The sequence below is a fragment of the Metopolophium dirhodum genome, chromosome 2 (genome assembly GCF_019925205.1).
Source record: "Metopolophium dirhodum isolate CAU chromosome 2, ASM1992520v1, whole genome shotgun sequence".
NCBI classification, from domain to species: domain Eukaryota; kingdom Metazoa; phylum Arthropoda; class Insecta; order Hemiptera; family Aphididae; genus Metopolophium; species Metopolophium dirhodum.
In genome coordinates, this window is record NC_083561.1 from 39,999,325 (window position 1) to 40,022,433 (window position 23,109).

At 26.9% G+C, this 23,109-nt stretch overlaps 1 long non-coding RNA gene and 1 pseudogene across 1 annotated transcript; one reads left to right on the forward strand and one right to left on the reverse strand.

The window, feature by feature from the left end:
• Positions 1-562: 562 nt before the first annotated feature.
• On the forward strand, positions 563-1,642 carry LOC132938929 (uncharacterized; annotated as a pseudogene).
• A 5,871-nt stretch (positions 1,643-7,513) lies between these two features.
• On the reverse strand, positions 7,514-10,382 carry LOC132938437 (uncharacterized). Its single transcript, XR_009663916.1, has 3 exons — positions 10,259-10,382; positions 9,103-9,155; positions 7,514-7,693 (listed from the first exon to the last, which is right to left on the reverse strand). It is a non-coding gene; the product is annotated as an uncharacterized LOC132938437 (long non-coding RNA).
• Positions 10,383-23,109: the final 12,727 nt, after the last annotated feature.

The window sequence follows — 23,109 nt, forward strand, 5'->3', positions numbered from 1 at the left end:
TACTATATACTGTATAAAATTCCTACTATATTAAAGTATCATAAAATAATTGATTAAGTAATAAATTATAACAATATAATTGTTCATCTGAAAAGTATATAAAAAAATATTGTTTACTTAAAGTACAATAGTATTTAAAATGTATTTCAAATAATTCAAATAGGTACTTCTAAACTTGTTGATAGATAATAGATAATGTTTAATGCTTGAAAAATTATATGAATACCAATAGGTATACTCAAATACGTTACAATATACACTGCTTATTTATAGGTATTAATATGTCATATTATATTATATAATAGTTACTAAATATTTTATCTTTAAATAAAAATGTATTTTATAAAAATGTTTTATTTTAGTTAGTTGTATTTTATAATATATCTATTATATAGGTATTATAAATTTGTATGATTACATTATGTATTTCAATTTTAAAATATAACTATCAAACAATTAATTACATTAATTCAAGTAATTTTTATTTTGTATTTAAGTACCTACCTGCTATTGCAAGTTGCAATTAATAAGTTAAAAAACTAACATATATTGAATACCAGAAATGTGGACTATTGTTCACTTTATAACCGATGATTCAGTGGAGCCCGTTCCAACGTATTGGCTTAATCAAAATAGCACTAATGTGCATGGCGAATAATGACTCATTAATTGCCAAGTATCGAGCAAATAAAACAAGGCCTAATGGGTTTGATTTCTCATATTATGACTGTCGAGTGCTTTCAACAAACATATGTAAGTTTCATTTATGTAAAAAATTAAATGGATAATAATTGGTACCTATAGGTACCATTAATTATATTAATTAATAGGATTAGATATTTATGTTATGTTTATTTTTATTTTTTAAAGTATAATTTACTGATGTACTGGACAAAGCAAAATGTGGACTATATTCATCCGATCTGGATGACTGTGACGCACAAACAACCAGTAACAAACATAAAAAGTCAATTGCCACAGAAAAACAAAACAAATTTTCAAAACCATCTGTTATACCTAGTTAACTACACATACTCTCCAGAAAAAAAACATAATGAAATACAACTATAAAAAAATCATTGCTTTTAAAATCATCTATTTGCTGTAAATTCCAAATCCATAATATTAATTATACTGTTATATTGTATTCAATATTAGAAATAATATTGTTTGACTAATCTATAGAGAAAATACCAGATTTTTACAGACAAATCATAACAACAAATAAATTGAATATAGTCAATAATCTACATCTCCAATTAATTATAAAATTAATGTCAGTAATCAATATCCTCCAGAAGTTTGTAAGTCTTAAAATTGAACTTAATATTTAATATAACTAAATAATAATATGATTATCACATATTATTTTGTTGTTTGTTTTAGCATTTATTATTGAACTACAAAGAAGATCAACTTTTGCTAAAACACCAAGAATTTTTTTAAAAAGACCGAACAGAACATTATACAATTCATCAGATTTAAAAATATTTAAGGGACAAATCATCAATAAAAAAAAAAAAAAAATATGAAAGAAAAGTTATCCAATAGTATGCCACTGTTTATTAATTGTAATGATGATGTTGATAACGATCAATGTTCTTCAGTAAGTCCTATAATGTTATTCAACAATGAATGTTAATGAATGCCATAATAATTACCATAATATTATGGTTTAAACTTTAAACATCAAATATGTTGGATACGTCATATTTATTATTTTTAATTTATATAGCATCAATTGATGATACTGATCTTTCAGATAGAGTCATAGAGATAAGAGATTACAATCCACTTACAGTAGAACCTCGATTATTCGAACTAATTGGGACCGCACCTAGTTCGGATACGCAAAAGTTCAGATATTGGAAATATAAAATGAAAAATGTTTATAATATTATGTATTAATTATTTATTATTTGTATAATTAAATATTTATTATTATTATTAATATTTTATTAGAATTACATTACATATTACATTACATTATCAGAAATACATTAAATTATTAGAAATACATTAGGTACATACATACATAATTAAATACATTAAATTTATTTTATTTATTATATTTTTTTGACATAATTATCAATACCTGTCCGATACGAGTTTTCATGTTCGGATAACAGAACGTTCGTATACGCTAATTATAGTTCGGATAATAGAGGGTTCGTATAACGTAGGTTCGGATAATCGAGGTTCTACTGTACTTAATATTCATCTTGAAAGTGATAATGCCAGGTATTAATTCTAATACTTTTACAAATATATTTTATACATGAATAAAGGTACGATATATTATGTGGTATAACATAACAGTAAAAGTAATAGCGGTAATATTGTATTATATAGGCGTTGTGCCGTTGTATATTAAAATAGTAAACATTTTTAACTAATTTTGATCTTTGTAATAGTTTCCTCTTTAATTGTTCTAAAAATTATTATTTACTTTTTCAGATATTGTTGGTGATGAATTTATTAATGGTAAATTAAGCATTTTTAATATATTTTTACTGTAATAACTAATAATCATAGTTGAAATATACAGGTTATTACATATGGACTCGGATTATTATAATCAGAAACAAAATGGCTGCATAAAGGGATATCACAAATATAAATTTTTCTTATCATGAAAAACACGTTGACAAAAGCTAACAAATTCAAAATTCCCGCGCATGTATAGGTACTTGATTATTATTGGCTCCCTTTACGCTACCATTTTTGTTTTTATCATCAAATATTTGATTTAGAAGGGGTATAAATGCAATAACCTTGTATATTTCAACCATGGTAATAATCAACAAAACTTTTACAATTTAAAGAATTTTAATTTATTTATTAGATGATGTCAATGATGAGTCGAATAGTGAATACAGCTGATAATTTTAAACCTGTTTATTTTATAACTTCTTCAAAAAAGGTAATACCTACCACCAATAATAATGAACAAAAAAAAAAAATTAAACACCAAACCCTAGTATGTTTAAAATTCCAATACAATTTCATTTTTATTTTTATGTTCATGATATTGAACACAGAATAGATGTTATGATTTTTAATTTTCAGTTGAGACTTCAAATTATTCTTGCACACAGCAGGAAATACTGCATGACTAATTACTTTGTAATATGTTGGTACATAATTTTTATTTTTTATGATAGATATATTTTAATTATTATGTTAGTTTAAATCAATTAGGTGCTATAATGTAAACTAAACTATACTATAAGTCTTTTAGATTCTGAGCGAAGCGATGAATGTATTGATTCTACAATGATGTGTGTTTTTTTTTTTTATTTTTTTTATTTTTTTATTTTTTTTTATTTTTGTAACTGTCATCACCTTTTAGGACAGTAAAAGTGCTTGGATTTTCTTCAATAGTAACTTTTCTGATAGGAAAGTGAATCTAGTTGGTACTTTGGGGGGTCAAAAGTAAAAATTTCCCAGTAGTTTTCACAAGCGACGTGAAAAACAAAAGAAAAATTAAGGAAAAACGGGAATTTTTACGCAAAATCTGTTTTCGAGAAAATCGATTTTGGTTTTTGTTGTAACTCTAAAACAAATGACCGTAGGGACATGAAATCTTGACTGAATGTTTATATTAGCATTTTCTATACACCATAAAATTTACAAAATATTTTGACTCTTTTTGAGCTGTTTACGGCCATTGTCAGCTTTCAATTTTTTTAGTTTTTTTTTCTATAAATATCAATAAAATTTTATCTGTTGATTAAAAAAGCTTGAAAATTTAATAGAAGGCTCCTAGGTTATTGTTTCAAAGGCAGATGAAAAAAATTAAAAATCCTTAGTCACAGTTTTTAATTATAAGCATTTAAATTTCAAATTTTGACAAAATAAGGAAAAATCACGAAAATTAGCAAATTATTTTGAGTTGAGAATTCATAAAAATTTATCTTTTCAAATCTAAGATTTGAAAATGTAATATAAGATTACTCATAAGTTTGTCTACCTTTATAAAAAAAAAAATGTCTACAAGAAACTTAAATCAAATTTTTATGAGCGTCTGAAATTTATATTTTTACAACATTTGATATTTACTCGATTTCTCATGTAACAATTTTCTTATTTTATTGTAATTAAAAAACGAATGACTGTAGATACTTGAAAATTTCACTGAATGTTCAATGTTCATATTAGCATTTTCTATACACCATAAAATGTTGAAAATATTTTGACACTTTTTGAGCTGTTTACGGACATTGTCAGTTTTCAATTTTTTTAGTTTTTTTTTCTATAAATATCAATAAATTTTTATTTGTTAGGTAAAAAAGCGTGAAAATTTTATATAAGGCTCCTGATATATCGTTCTAATAGCAGTTGAAAAATATTAAAAATACATAGGGACAATTTTTTTTTATAAGCATTTAAAGTTCAAATTTTGACAACATTTATCAAATTTATAATTTATTAATTATTTTGTGGTTAAAAATGTATAAAATGTTTAACTTTTATGGCTAAAGATTGAAAATTTAAAACAAGGCTCCGAGTAAATAGGTTATATATAAATTACTTTATTCACAATAATATCATCAAATATACTTGGTAAAATCATAGGCTGACTAACCGTTTTCGCTCAGAATCGTTTTTCTTATATAATGATATTATATCATTGAATTCAAATTTAACACCATCCATTACAGTGACCCACTTGTAACCTACTGTACAGCAGAGCGACATCCACTTATCCACCTTTTTTTATTTTTATTTTTTAATGGCTGCTAATATATTATATAAAAGAGTTTTAATGAGGGCATACTATTTGGTATATTTTTATTTGCAATTTGTATTTTTTAAATTAGTGAAATCAGTATCTATTGACTATCGTAAAATACATAATACATGTATTACCTATAATATATTATGCTTATACATAATATGTATACAAATGCGTATTATATATTGTATATTATATACATACTTATTTTGTATATAAATGGATATTATTATATATTTTATAGGTACTTACCTACATAATATTATAGTTATCTGCAGCTGCTTTCCTCGTACCCGTGGTGGCGCCATTTCGACGAATTCGCCATTTCGGCCACAAGCCCACGAATATCTACGGATTTTCGAATGGCGACTATTGTTACAAAATATAAACTAACAGTTACTTAATCTGAGGCAGTGAGGTTAACCTTATAGTACCAGTGTTGTAAGTATTTGAGTGAACGTATTTAAATATTTTCTTCCGTATTGAATACTTTTTATTTTGAAGTATTTGACTGGTATTTTAAATACTTTTAGATTCTGAGCGAAGCGAAGGATCTAGCGGTTTTACAATGGTCTTTATTTCTTTTTTATCCTGTATACAACATTGTGGATCACGACAAGATTCTACGCTTATATTAGGTAGGTATATAAATAATAATTATAATTTAAAAACTAAATTAATATTTTATTTATAAAACGGGCATGATGACTAAAATGAAAAAAAAAATTATAAACTATAATATTCTATGCATAATTCATGAGGGTAAAAGTGTCAATACTGTCGCAATACTGTCAACCATCGGAATTCGGAACTCCACGACGGTAAGTTGTATTTGGTTTTGGTATTTAATTATAATTATTTCTGAAGTCTAATATAAATTACATCATTATTCAAGAGCACGGGTATATTACTCCGTTGTATATTTAGATTTTACGTAAAAGTATATTACATTTTATTCTAAAAAGTTTTGATAATAATAGCTTGAGATTGACGTTGATTGTAATTGTTATTTTAATAAAAAAAAAAATAAATATTGTAAAGGTTGATTTTACAGATTGTGCTAGCGATTACATCAACTCTGATCTGACTTGACACAATGACACGTTTATAGTAGGTTGGTAGTCAAAAACTGAAAATACGATTTATAGTTTAACTATAGGTACCTATAATTACTAATAGGTAATCCATTTTTCTATTATTAAAAATCAAAACAATTATTATATTAGTGAGCGTATGTATATAAGTAGCTTTATACTTGTACTTACCTACCCAACCTAACCTATATATTTTATATACAATATAATGCTATAACTACATACCTACGTGGCTACGTGGGATCTGTGTTGAGAATAGATAACGAAAATGTCATCGAGATAGGACACAGTTAATTTTATTAAGATGTATCTAGATACAGATAAAGATAAATACATTTTACATTTATGATAATATAACTTTAACAGTTTTACCTAGATAAAATGGTAGATAAAACTAATTTTTATTGTATTTAAATAGGTAACACATTTACTTCTTTACCTACGTGAACATAAAGTAACTACCTAATAGTTAATAGGTACATACAGTTATATGGTAATATTATATACCTACCTACTAATTGAATAGTGTTCTGATAGGTAGAACAATTTTAGTAAAAAAAATTCATTATGATCCCTGTAGTTGAGAAGTGGATCGAAAATCCTCCGTTTATCGTTTGATACTGAATATAATAATTACATAATTATTATACACCATGACGCGTGGTATTATGTTATTGTCGTCCATCAAATCGATACTTTGATTTGACACATGATTCTTGACATTTTCAGGCGCCGCGAAGACTGACATCTGAAAATCCTATAAACGTTGCTTTGCATGTCATAATATGTACACATCAAAGTAGAGCCGATTTTCTGCATGGACACCGATTATCGACGGGAAATCTGTTTTTCATTAAAATTAAAATATTATTAAAACGAACCCAATTATTATTTAAATGACCTGCAGCAGTGTTCATTTATGTCAATAATTTAAATTTTATTTCGTAAATTGACGATGTCACTCTCGGGGCACTCAGTAGAACGAATTAAATCTTCAATCTGCGGATAATACTATTATTTTATGATATATTATTATTGTGTGCGTTTGAAAATCGGTTTCAATAATAATATTATTATTAAATATCGAAAAAAAAAGAATAAACACAAATTTAATATAAAGGTAGACCTTTACTCCAGTATATACTACATTTTCAAAACTATAACAAAAATAATATTAAAACTAAAGCACTTAAAATGTTAATTGGTGATACCTTTACCCGTATATTATAATACGTATTATACCCATATCGTAATAAATTTACCATTGTTATTATTGTTAATAAACCAATATTGGAAAAAATATATATAGGTAGGTACTTTACACGATATAATGCGGTGATGGATCATGCCCATAGGATGGATATCACTTATCAGAAACAATAATATTATTTAATATATAACCTTAAACCTATTATATATCACCTATAAATAAACATCATGGAATTTAAAAATATTTGCTGTCGTAGAATAAAAAAAAAAATCAATATAATAATTTATATATTTGTTTATTAAATTAGCATAGGAATATGGTTAGGTATTATAAGAGATATGGCATTATATCAATAAGCAAAGGTTAAAATAATAATATTATAACGACCATGGTAATAAACTAATAAGTATATAATATAATTATTTATGATAATGATACAATAGTAATAAAAAGTAAAAATGATAATGAATAAGTAATATTATGTATATTATATTTAATATGATAAAATACATTTTCCTAAACCATGGTCAATGGATGTACATATTAATAATAAGTATAATGTTAGTATAATATAGTATACTGATAGAATATTGGTTTGGATTCAATAGTTTTCGATCTCCAACTTATTCTCGTCATCCTGTTCATCCTCAGCTGAAAAGGTGCAAAATTGTTAATATTAATGTGTATGAAAGTATGAAGCAATACCTATACAATGTTATACAATATTGGTATTTTCTATGGAGGTTGGGATTAAATATTATATATTATAATAATTATAAAATATATAACCAATGGTTTGCGGTGAAAGCCCACTTAGCCCACTAAGTATGGCCACTTAAAAAGGAAGAAAAATACATTTATTTGATTTATAATATGGACTTGACCACGAATAACGTTAGATCGACGCTGATTTAAACTTTATGTTCGTATATATGAAGATTTTCGTGTCACCTATATATGGCCAACGCGAATGGCAATGGTAACTCTCGAGAGGAGTCCTATAACATATTAACATACAATTTAACGTACAAAAACCATTTTTTGAATTATATAATTTCACACGGCGGTCGAAATATTTGTGATAGAAAATGCGATTATGCTAATAATGTATAATTCAATAGCACTTGGAAGAAACATGCTAAGTGAACAATTTGCGATTATAGATTTATGTCATAAGTATCTAGATTTAAAAATAATAGCCAAATAGTAGTGAATAATGGCCCAATTTGAATTTATTGTGTGTGCCAAAACGTCATATTATCATTTGAGGAAATAGAAGTAGGTACATTAGTATTTTAATTACTATCGTTATTGATAATTGGTGAAAATCTTTAAAAAATATTCAAAAATTAAGATTTATGAATTATATCAAAATCATAGTATGCCAATGGAAATAGTAATTTATGGTTTAATTAGCTTAAAACATTGGGTTAAGATTCGGCACTAGCTTCGTATTATGTTCTACTTTGGAAATATCAGGCAGCAAAGACGGGTTTGGACTGAAACTCATTACCCACAATCAACTTGACCCCTAGTTTTGAACATAAACCCGTACCCCACAAATAATTTTACCTACGTTTGGACATAAAACTTGAATTATCTCAAACTCTTGAACAATTTTACATCCCCGTTTTCGTAGCCAATCCCTTGGCCCTTTCCCCCGATTTTACCAATAGGCTTTGTCAGCTTATAAATAATATTAGAGTACCTAAGCGCCGAAATATTATACGATTTAAGTCAAAGAACATTATCTGAAGTTCTTTCGTAGATTTATAAACAATATTTTAATTCTTTTAAAGCAAATTGTAAATTGTAATGTTGAACTCATGTACCAACTATAGCTATACTTAAGTAAATATCTAACAAAATCGACAAGAGGATGGTATTATTGTTACTTTTAAATAAATTCGTAACACTGGTCCAGTATGTAGGTAAGTACTAGAGTCTATAATATACTATAATATTAAAAATTATTATTAATTAATGTTTAAAATTTAAATTAATTTAAACAATATTCATACATTTTAATGATAACAATATTGTTATAAATTATTACTTACTTGTTGCCGGCTTGTTATTTTCTATCACTGTGAACATCAATAAATCGAAATACCTGAAATATGAATTTTATGTTGGTATATATTTTTTGTATAATAAAATACATTCATCATTTTATATGAAGAGGATATATACGAATATTACATTCAGCAACCATACTTGTTATTATTTTGTATATTATAGTGAATTCGTCTACAACCAAATTTTAAGTTAAGAACAAGTTAACTAAAAAGGGTTATTTTATGGCAATATCTTAATTGTTATGTAAGTTATGAGTGAGTAAATTATTACAATTTTGAAATGCATAGAAAATGTATTTGTCGTAAAAAATCCAAAGCAGCGACACAGGTAATGTTCTTAATTTAAAGTTTAATAATAGGTGAATTCGCTCTAAAATTAAAAGTAACAATGCAGTATTAATTACGCATGGTTGGTCTGCTAATGGTAAATTGTCTATATTGCACATAAGTTAGATAGAGATATCAAATCGTGCACTGACATCATCTATTAATAAAATGTAATTGTATTGTTAAATATTTCTAAATAAAAATAATAATTTCGTAGTTAAATTTTGTAATCGGTAAACATACCGGTAGGTGTACTTATGACGTATGCTTTGTATTCAAATGTCATGTTTTAGAAACTTAAATTTCCAATATAAAAAAGAAAAATGATGTCGTTATAGTCAAACTTAAAGTCAAAACGTTAAATGTAAGATAATGTTCTTTCAAAATTAAACACCTAAATTACCGTATTATAAGTTAAAAATCATAATATACAATTTATTTGTGAAGTAAGTCAATCGCTAATAATAAAAATACTCGAATTGGTTAAAACTTAAAAATCAAATTTTTACAAGAAAAAGATCTACATGTTCAAAGATTTTAATGTACAAATCAAAATTTAAGAGTATTTAATATTTTAATATATTGATTATAATATTAAAAGGTATATTTAAACCACGAAGTTATTCACATCGATTGACGGAAGGTGTATCGGTATTTACTTATAAGAGTTAATAGGTATAGCTGTTCATTATAGGTTAGTGTATAAAATAATATCAATAATCAATATATAATACGAGTAATTATAATAAAATATTATTTACTTTTTGTTCTTTACAAAAATTAATACATTATTTTTAATGTAGGTACTTACCAAAGTTTTGGTTCATAAATTATGCCTTCTCGAATCTTCATTTGCTTTTTCTTATACTCTTTGCGAAATGCATTCCTAATATTTTTAATTTTTTTTTTGACAAATAGTACGTCAGCGTTTGGGAAATCGTTTTGTATCAAATTTGCGAGTTCTATATATGCTCCAGTTTTTTGTCTTTTATTATAATAATTTCGATCTCTTATCAGCCAAAGACATTTGTGGTATTCATACATATTTATGAAATCGTGTAATATTTCTCTGCTCCAAGCAGAGTATTCCATATTTGAATGAAATAATTCAACAGGCAAAAGCTTACTCACTGTATACCTAGGTAAAACAAAAAAAGAACAACATCATTCTAAATAACAAAATAGACACAAGACTTACAATAACTACGACAATTCATAAAAAATATACGAAAAGTGTGTATGAGTATTATTGTATGGGTTAAGATATAATATAAAAAAAATATAGACAAGTTACCAGGTACCTACTACTGGACGGGACCGCGAATTGTCACTGACTGTTTAGTAGTCCGAGACGTTCTTTTATAAGTGTACCTGCCTTATAACGAATGGCTCTAGACATACATTAATGTAGCAATTAAATAAACATTAACATTTTACAGGAATTCGACGTTATCGATATTTCAGTGGTAGGTATTGACGCACCTACCTAAATATTTTGGTAAAAACTAAAAGCTATAAAACATCAAACAGCTAATATTTTTTTGTATTGGGTATTGTTGGTATATTATATTATTATATTATTATTATAGCTTTACAAATATAGTGTAACGTACGATCCACAATTTATTAAATCATAAAGACACAAATTTCGTTTCCACAGGCATTCAATTTTTTTGGTTTTCAACAATACTTGGACACTATTAGCTCCCTTATTTCTATGCCTATATTTTAATATCCCAATATTTCTTGTAATTAACATAGTAACACAAAAAACTAAAGTGAATAATAATTGCAATAACTGCTAATACATCATATTTTAGTCATAACGTGCAATACAGATTATTAGCTGTCGGTGTGGTGTGTACTAATATTATAACAGCCAATAGGTCGCCCCAATACACTGCAGCAGTGACGGTAAAATGCTATATTGTATTGGCATTAGGTGGCGACGCCGAGGTGGCGGTAAAATAAATTGTCTGGCCACATTTTGCCACCAGTACCACCATCATGATTTAGCAAATTTTACATTCAGAATAATTCATTTGAATCTGTTGTTTTCAAATATTACATTTAATTGACTCATTTATTATGAAATTGGATACCTAGTAGGAATATTATTTAAATGTTCGACGTAGATTATGTTTGTGATTTTAATTTTGAAACAAGTTTTGAGTACCTAATTAAAAATGTTAATCAAAAAAAGCCAGGTAGGTCTAACTAAAATTCTAACCTACAAATTGATCAGTTGGTCAATTTATTATATATATTATTAAAAATAATAGAGTCGAGTGTATTTTCGTTGAACAGTTCCAACTGTGTGTAGTTATCTTTAATATTAAAGTGAATTCACTAATATTATCATAACTTAAGAAGATGTCAGCGCACTATTTGTTTTCTCTCTCTGGCCCACATGCAACATAGACAAAATGCATTTGCGCAGAATCGTTTTTTCTATGTTTTTAAGTAAATTTAGAGTGAAATCACCCATCACAAAAAAGATAGAGAATAATATTTTAGAGGGAATGACATATCGGTTTTATATTTTATTGTTATTTGACTTTGTATTCGACTTTCAAAATAAACAAAAAAATGTTGTAAATTTAAATTACGTTTAATTTGTTTTGAAACAATATTTAGAGAAATTGATAATGTCATTCCCTCAAACATATTATTCTCTATCGTTTTTATAATGGGCGATTTTACTCTAAGATTAATTAAAAACATAGAAAAAACGATTCTGCGCAAATGCATTTTGTCTATGTTGCGCGTGGGCTAGAGAGAGAAAACAAATAGTGCGCTGACATCCTCTTAAAGTTAATAATATTATCTGTGTTCTTTCATTATTTTATTTTTTTAAATATTTTAATCGTATTTCATTACAATATGTATTTATCAACGCACGCAGGACTTCTATAATAATAATGTAGAATAATTAGTGTTAAATGTTTTTTTTATCACGTCATTATAATCTTGTCATTCAAGTTTCTCCGAGCCAATATGATTTTAATCGTATATTTTTTCAGTTAAGTACAACGTTCAAAATGAATGCGTGATCTCTTGAACCCGGCAGTATGTGTTCGGTGACACACAACACATTTATTTATACGATAACGCTATGCCTATATTATAATATTAGTATACCTAAATTATGTTTACTCGTATCATTCATAATTCCTACGTCATATCCGATACCGTCACATAATATCGAGACACATTAGAGCTGCCTAATTTTTTCGGTCAAGTACAATGTACAAATGTGTGATCTTTTGGACCCTTGTATATCAGCCACACGCATATATTTTATTTATACGATAACGCTATAATATATATTATATCTACATTACATATTTACACATTACACACCGTACCTACGTCATCCATCGTTATATCCATCCGGGACCTCAATATATAAAATTGATACAGCCGCCTGACCACCCATAATATACAATATATATTAATATATACCGTAAAGTCACAGAGTATAAATATCATTCCCATCTCTATTAATATTAATATATATATATATAAATATATTTCATATGACACGTACACACCACATCATGTACGAAATGTGTATCAATATTTTGTACCTAGGTATAATATTATATAAGTATATCGGTGTTTCTGAATTGCGTGAGTGGTTTTATCGTCACAGAACCGAGTTAACAAAATGGTTTTTTTTGTGACAGAACTTATTTGCGCAAAATTTGATAACTATTAAAATATATTATAATATATTTATAATATATTATCCTATTTTATAAATTACTAAACAATTTTTAATTTAAAAAAAACATATTCAAGTATATTATTATAATAATACAAATAGGTACTCGTAAACGTGTGACATATAATATATTTGATAAAAATATAGCGGTCCAAAGTTAAAAAATTAAAATTAAATAAAATTAATAAATATCGAATATAAATAAATTCCAGCTGATAGGTATAAAAATAATTGTGTATCCATTTTATATTTTTTGTATAATCGAACTGGATATATAATATACTATAGTATTTTATATATATCGTTTTAATAATACATACATATTTTAATTTTTTTTTTTTTTTTTTATTAGGGTTAAGACTTTAACTACTAGGTCATTAGCCTGTGGTACTGTAGGGGAAGGTACTGTAGATTTGATTACATGTGTGTGTTTGTTTTGGCAGAGTTTTTGATTTGGGCGCCCGTCGATATCTGCCATGCACGAGTGGGGGATGGCGGCACTTGTTCTCCGGACACCGTGACTTGCCCGGAGAGAAATGCCTCCCGCGACCGAGGTATCAAACCAGCGCTGGTGTGCATCGCAACCGACGCTTTAGTCCGCTCGGCCACTCCGTCCCCCTTTTAAATTATCCATATCTTAAAACCATTCACTGTTATCTGGTCCCATTGATAAAACTCATATTACAGTATATCTAATATACTAGCTATGTTTTTACTATACGGCACGCGTCACGCGACATTATGCAGGTCGGATAAACCAGTTGATTTGCTCAAATTTTTATGCACGAAAAATATGAGCACGAATTCAAGCAATTCAGTAGTTGACCGAAATCGCAAATTTTTTTGATACACAATTAGGATGCAGTCTGTGTACTATAACCCAAATGTCACATCACCTGATTGAATTAAAATATTTTCATAATTGTTCTACGGCAAAACCACATTTTCTATGACATTTTATAAATAATATGGACACGTTTATATATGGCATCAATTTTGATAACTATTCACGTACATATAGGATAATTGTGAATTGCGTAAATAAAAAATTGTATAACATCAATTATTACTACTTTACTATTCCCCATCGATTGATTTTGGAACAAAAAGGTCTGGCTGACGGCTGAAATAGTGAGCGATTTTTATAAAATTTACCTACCTATTCATAAATATTTAAATAATAAATACAAATATACAATATACATATTATATCTAATTAAATAATATTATAAAGAATTACCTACACGTGTACTATAAAACAAATAATAAAATATTATCACTTAAGCATTAAATATAATATGTATGCACCTAGTTATTAATAATGTACATACAAAGTACAATATTGAACGCTCTCTGAAAAATTGATATCACCGAATAATACTGACCAAATTTCGACGACCTATAGAGTGTCCGCTGTTTAGAGGATTATTGTACCTATATATACAGGGTGATTCACAAAGGGTAAAACACTCATTATCTCAAGAAATATTAATGTTTTTGAAAATATTTTTTTACATAGTTTCAAGTTGTTAAAAAACAATGTTTTTATTAAAAAATTATATTTTTTAATATTTTTTATCTATATATTTTTTTAAGTTTTTTACTTTTTTTGAATAACAGCATAGAGTTTTAAATTCATATTCCAAAGCAGAATATTTTTCTAAGTATTTTGATTCATAAATATCTAATTTAGGGCGAGTAGTCTATGAGGTATAAGCATTTAAAGTATAGATGGGCGGAGTGGAGTGGTATGGGGTTATCCCGCAAATGTGTGTCCACTACTCCGCTTGTCTAAACCTTAAATACTTATATAACTCATAAACTAGTCGTCCTAAATTCGATATTTATGTCTTAAAATACTTAGAAAAATATTCTGCTTTGGAAAATGAAATTAAAACTCTATGCTGTCATTCAAAAAAAGTAAAAACTTAAAAAATTATAAGGATAAAAAATATTTTAAATATAATTTCTTAATAAAAATGTTGTTTTTTTTAACAACTTGAAACTATGTAAAAAAATATTTTTGAAAACATTAATACTTTTTGAGAAATTGAGTGTTTTACGCTTCATAAATCACCCTGTATATGATATTGTTTTATATTTATTACGGCGTCGTCGTGCGTGGCCATTCTCGTAAAACACGTGTTGATGCGAATTGCGAAGGGCCGAGAGTTTGTCGTTTGCGCATCATTATAGTACCTCAGGTAAGAAATTTGGTAGGTCGTTTGCGCATCGCAAATTTTAACAATAGAAAGGTACCTACTACCTTTTACCTATCTACCTATTAGTGATATGACCGGATATATTGGTGAGATAATAATATATATAACTGATAAATGATCATTTATAAGTGTATCAACCACGGTTGTAGATTTATACGAAAGATGATTAAATAATATTATATATATTTTTTTTTTTTTTGGTAAATGTGAATATTAATTTTTTAATTTTTTTTTAAATATGAATTATGAATATTGACGATTATTTTCGTAAGTGTAAATAAAACCTGGTATACGTAATTTGGAATGCGCAATCGGCCTATAAAAAGGTTATTTGTAACAATAGCTAGGGAAAACCCCCTATGCCTTTTTAACAATAGCTATGCGCAAACGACCTAAATAAAGATTTTTTGTAACAATAGCAATCGGAAAACACCCTATGCCTTTTTTAACAATAGTGATGCGCAAACTGCCTACAAAAAAGGTCATTCATAACAATAGTGATGCGCAAACGTCCTACGCCCCGAGACACACTACCCCTCTACGGGGTAGATTTCATAACCATTAAAAAGGCAGTGTTCTGCAGTATAATATTATGCTTGTTAGACGTATAGGTATTATGTATTATTGTATAAGTACAGCTGTAAATCTTATAATAATCTGATCGGGCACTACTTAGGTACTATCCCTATTGCCTATTTTTGGGATACATAATAATAATTTGTATACGCACAAAAAGTGCAAATACGTGTATATACAAGAACATAGGTATGTTATTGGAGTGAATAAATTGTGTTTCATACAAACTGTGGGGAGTCAACAGATCTGTTTTTTTAATTCCTTATGGTATTTCGTCTTAAGAATACCTATATTATTTTATTGATTATTTTTACGTTTTGAGAAAAAAAAAGTGAACACAATTATTTATTATTTGTAAAAAGTTTGTTATACTTTGACCAAAAGAGATATATTCATTCCAAATAGACTCAAAATTTGCGTAAACATTAATATTCCTAATATGACGTGGATGCAACAATGATATTGAGATATGTCCCTATATTTCCGAAATCAACTTTTGATAAAATCGATTACAGATTCGTTATCCTTATCACTGCTATGTTTGAAATTAAATTTCAAAATGGTTCAGTATTATATTAAATACTTTATTTCGTAAAATTGTGTACAATTGCGGTCTCAAATACGTGGCTCGTGAATAATGTCGATGTGGCTAGCAATAGTTCAAAAAATTTTAAAATTTATAATATTTATTTTTAATATTTTAAATTATTCTACGCCAAAACATTTGTGTGGTAGATTTTTGTATTTCGGTGTTGCAACTGATTAATTTGTAAAATATTCTGTAGATTACATAAATTATTACTTTTCGGTCTTAAATTTTTTTTTCAACGTTATTATAATGTTTCTTTTAAATTTAAATGGGACTTGTTATGAATGGCAATTATAATATATTTTTACCGTGGACATAAAAGGTTTTGATGGATATATTAAAAGTTGTTAATTTAATATAAACTCTAATTCATTTATTATATATAAATAGTTAAAATGTACGTAAGACTAATTGTTTTGATATAAAAAATTCAATTTGTTTATTTAATTGCAGTAAAAAAGTAAAAAATATTGCAATTTTTTATTGAATGTAAAAAATAATAAAGTAGCATTTATCATTAAATTTTTAGTCAAAAAATAAAACCCGTGTTTAATGATATTTTATGCTAATTGAAGATATCATATTATTTAGTGTAATTTAAAATTAAAAATTTTTATTATTTAAAATAATACGTCCGGACATATTCATTTTTTATAAATACATAAACAAATTCAATATTATCTAAAACATTACACGTCCAAAATTGAGTGTATTGTTTTTGACAAAAGTAACAAGTCTGAACTTGTTATATTTGTCCGCTTGATATTTAGATCATGTTAAAATATTTATTGTATGTCTCATTAAATTAGGACTTCATACTTATATGTGTGCACTAAAAATACAAAAATTAAAGTATAAATAAAACATATTTTAATTATGATATTGACTTGTAATGTTTTACCGAATCAAAAAGACGACCCAGATAAACCCTATGGACTAATAAAACGATTTTGAGAAAAATTGGACTTACAACTTTTGGCCTCTTAGCCATCAATATTTTATAGACATAAGAAAAACAAAAAAAAAGTCTACGACAATGTTTTGCCCGTGAACCTTGGACGTATTAATATATGGACCTCTGGTAATTTGAGTTTGAGACCACTGCAATAGGTAATATGGGAGGGTACAGGACTAGCGGCATGATAGAAAGTCCCTACTTTATAATTTTAGGTGGTTTTTTTTGTTTTTATTAATTATTATTTTTTTAATGTTGAGAAGGTCTCTGGGCCAATTTTGTTTAATATGGCGTGGTGGGAGGTACTATATGATGTACTTAAATTTGTACAATTTCAATTGGCAAAATAATATTGTACACTTCCTCAAATTCAAGAAAATGCCATTTCCCCAAGACTGAACTGCAAAATAAAGCAAAAAATATAAAAAATCAATAGTTGACAATTTGTTAATTTACCGGAAAAAATCCAATATCGTAAACAAATTAAATTTAAAAGCTCATAAAAAATGAATGTTGCTTTTCTGTAAACTTTTTTTTTTGCTTAAGATAGAAAAATGTGTGGGAATTTTCTATTAAAATGCAACTGAAAAATAATTTAAACATTTTCGAGATTTTAATGAATTTTGTCAAAATTTGGACTTTAAATTAGGGTTGGCAAAAACCCGGGCTTTATAGAAAAAACCCAAGCAGGTTTTTTTCAAATAAAACCCCAAAAAACCCAAAACCCGGTGGGTTTTAGTGTAAAAGACATATTAATGGGCGGTTTTATCGGATTTTTTATGAAAAAATCAGAATTTTTTTCCATGTAGGTATATTAGCTGCACTGTTTTTTGATTTTTCCTTTTCTATTATTTTGTTACCAAGTATTTGTTATATTGTTAATTGTTAATTTTTGTTCATATTATTCATTAAGTATTTACAGGAAAGTTACGTATTAAATACCTTATTAAAAATAAAAGATTGTTGACATTTCTATTAAACGTTGGTGTGTAATTTTTCCATTTAATACTTTTAATTGTACCTAGGCACGAGGCACCTAATTAAAAAAATAATAATTACATTTTTTACAAATCAGTTTAATAGATACTTTAATTGGAAATATAAATAATACCTATAAATAAGGTAAATTTTTCTGAAAATTAACACAAGTTAAAAAAAAAAAATAAGAGTGAATTCCTATTTTATCCAGAAAAGCAGCCCGGGTTTTTTTCGGGCTGGGCTTTTTCATGCCAACCCTGCTTTAAATGCATGTAAAAAAAAAATCGATCTGTATCTTTAGTTTTTAAACTTCCTTTAAAAAACACGACATAATGACGGGTGGTCGACGGCTCCGCGTGCTCGTGTGTGTGTGTGTGTGTGTGTGTGTGTGTGTGTGTGTGTGTTAGGAGAATGAAATAGTGGAGAAGTTACCGTTTCGAACGCTACAACGCGCGACACGGCGGAACGTTTATTGTGTAATGTTATATTTATCAAATTACCGCTAAAAATGGGATTTTAATTTCTAACGCTTTGTTTATCACCATAGAAACGAATAAAAAATAGCTACCTATTATAATATAAATTTAACTTACAGGATATAATAACAATATCCATACTGACGAACCGTCTCCGCTCAGAATCGTTTTTCTTATACAATGATATTGTATCATTGAATTCAAGTTCAATACAATCCTGTATGCATTGACCCACATTGAAACCTACTGTACAGCAGAGCAACATCCACTTACCCACTTTTTATTTTTTGCTTATAAAGTTATAATTGAAAAAATATTGAAACGAATAAAATGTAAAAACTGCCTAATTCCCACTGGGTACATAGTATACAATTAAATATTAATGCCTAATGGTTACTTATTAATACCTACATATTTATTATTCATACATTTTCTTTGGAGTGGAAAATATCGAGTAGCGTGCTAGCCGCTAGGTATACGTTTGTCTTAAATCATTTTTTTTTTTACTTAGCTATAATACGCCTATACGTGTCGCTAGATAATAGAACTTCCACTTTATATTTTACGACACAACCAAAAACCAATTATTACAACCTCACAAACACGAGAACACACAATTTTAGTGTCTATTTTTAAAATATGTATAATGTTCAATAATTTAAGTATATTACATACACTTTTTGTTATCAGCAGACGTAAGACAATAAATGTCAATATTATAAATATTTTTTAGATGATTTCTTGTCAAAATAACTATTAGATTATGAATTAAATTTAATATTTTTTTGGTGGCGTGGTCTGCGTGGATGTCCCTAGCGTGTCAAAAATTATAATACGGAACAATAGGTACTTAAAAGAATATCCTGAGTACAGCAAATGATATCCCTGACCATATGTAAATCAAGCCAATACTTTTCGAGGTTATCCTGAACACAAAAAGGCACTTTAATACACTATAATGTATAGATACTTAGATTACTATGATACCTCCATACCTATGTTACTATGCTACTCGGGAATACCGTAGCATTGTTGATTTTTATTAGTAAAAGAATTTTTATTATCTGTTCAGTAGTTATAGAGATTACCATCAGGTAGGTAGGAAGGTACATTCCTATTCCATACAAACAAATTTTACCTCTTTATAATATTATATAGTTTTATAACTGATGTCAGAATGTCCGATAGGTACACGTAATATTAGATTGTGAGCGAAGCGATGAATGTATTGACTTTACAACGATGTGTGTTTTTTTTATTTTTTTTATTTTTGTGTCTGTCATCACCTTTTAGGACAGTAAAAGTGCTTGGATTTTCTTCAATAGTAACTTTTCTGATAGGAAAGTGAATCTAGTTGGTACTTTGGGGGGTCAAAAGTAAAAATTTCCCAGTAGTTTTCAAAAGTGACGTGAAAAACAAAAGAAAAATTAAGGAAAAAACGGGAATTTTTACGCAAAATCTGTTTTCGAGAAAATCGATTTTGGTTTTTGGTGTAACTCTAAAACAAATGACCGTAGGGACATGAAATTTTGACTGAATGTTTATATTAGCATTTTCTATACACCATAACATTTTCCAAATAATTTGACTTATTTTGAGCTATTTACGGACATTGTCAATTTCCAATTTTTTTAGTTTTTTTTTTCTATAAATATCTATAAAATTTTACCTGTTGAGTAAAAAAGCTTGAAAATTTAATAGAAGGCTCCTAGGTTATTTTTTCAAAGGCAGATGAAAAAAATTAAAAATCCTTAGTCACAGTTTTTATTTATAAGCATTTAAATTTCAAATTTTGACAAAATATGGAAAAATCACGAAAATTAGCAAATTATTTTGAGTTGAGAATTCATAAAAATTTAAATCTAAATTTAAAATCTAAGATTTGAAAATGTAATATAAGATTACTCATAAGTTTGTCTACCTTTATAAAAAAAAAAATGTCTACAAGAAACTTAAATCAAATTTTTATGAGCGTCTGAAATTTATATTTTTACAACATTTGATATTCACTCGATTTCTCATGTAACAATTTTCTTATTTTATTGTAATTGAAAAACGAATGACTGTAGATACTTGAAAATTTCACTGATTCTTTATATTAGCATTTTCTATACACCATAAAATATTAATATAAGGCTTCTGATATACCGTTCCAATAGCAGTTGAAATATATTAAAAATACATTGGCACAATTTTTTTTTATAAGCATTTAAAGTTCAAATTTTGACAAAATGTATCAAATTTAAAATTTAATAATTATTTTGTAGTTAAAAATTTATAAAATGTTCAACTTTTATAGCTAAGGATTGAAAATTTAAAACAAGGCTCCACTTAAATAGGTTATATATAAATTACTTTATTCACAATAATATCATCATATATACTTATTTCATATGCTCCTATGATAGGCTGACTGACCGTTTTCGCTCAGAATCGTTTTTCTTATACAATTATATTATATCTTTGAGTTCAAATTTAACACCATCTATTACAGTTACCCACTTGTAACCTACTGTACAGCAGAGCGACATCCCCTTATCCACCTTTTATATAGATGAATATTATAATATTATATGCAAGCCGCAAGGGGTCATTATTATTACTATTAAAGAATAAATAAATTACATACCTTAAATAAACGTTTTTTTAATGTTAACCACGTTGTAAAAATAGTTAATTATAAAATTTATTTGATTCACAACAATCGTGATGTTTAACGTGTTTCACGTAACTAACGGTATACGCTACAACTGGATTTATTCGTAAATTCTAACGTATAAGTCGTGTCATTGGATTAGTATTGTTTGGGTTAGTATATTGTCCAGACGGTTCAATGTTCACCCCCCCCCCCACATATAGCGAATGAAACCACACAGAAAAAAAATATATATAAGCACACTGTCATGATAATATTGTTAAAAATTTCCTATACCTACGCCTTACAGATGTGAATATTCAGAATTATCTTTTTGGCTAGTTGTTATAATATTATTATATTGTATTACAATATTATTTTATCAATAATATCGATAATATCGATAACTATTAAATTTAAACATAATTAAAACAGTAAAGTTATATCATTTAAAAATGTATTATAATATAGTTATATTTATATAATATACGACAATATTAACATTTAATAAATTAGTCATCGTAATTATATGGAAAATACAAAAAGAGTATAATATTTGTATTAAAAAATTATAATACAGAGAAAAATGGAGTATGTAAATAATAATAATTATTGTTCAGCCATAACTATTTAACATAAAATATTATAACTACATACGATTTATTATCTACTGAAATATGTTTCTCAAAAGCTTAATATAATTCAGGGACACCCAGCCTTTTTTCCTCGGCACGCGGCGGGCCAATTTGGTAAACAATTATCTTCGATCGGACCACCAAATATATAAGTATGAATAATCTCAATCTCAATATAATAATACAATTTATTTTAATTCATTGTATTATGTTTTATTTTAAAATTGTGTAACGGGCCACATGAAATAACTTCGCGGGCGACATGTAATAATTCATTATTTTCTTGTATTATTTAAGTTGTCAACTCGTAGCCCATTGGTACGCTATAGGTGCACAAACGTCACACAAATGGCAATATATATTTATTTTTAAACTCATACTATATGCAGTATTAGTGTTAACCAGCATTGATATATTTAAAATTGTAATTAGGTACATATTATTATAATATTTAGGTACCTACTGTTGTTTGTCGAGTATTCGGGACTCCATACTTTGCAAAATATGTTAGGTAGTGTTTGATAAATTAAATATGTTTCTATACCTTAAAACAGTGAAAATGTGTCAGATTTGTCGTAATTTACATCCATCATAGTCGTGGTCACTTCTGAGAACGATAATTTCAGTATAACCTTTGATAAATGAAAAAATAAATATTTCTCCGACAGTGAAAATTTAATTTTATAGGGTTAATTGATAGAAAAAATAATAAAACATTACTTTATGAGAATTGAAGTTGAATAAATTCAGTTAAAATAAATCAATGAAAATGAACTTTTTAACTTAATTTTAAAATCCTATTATATTTACTCGTTGATGTCCCTTTACAGCTGCTTCGTTAAAAACTATTTGATTAGACAAATTATAGA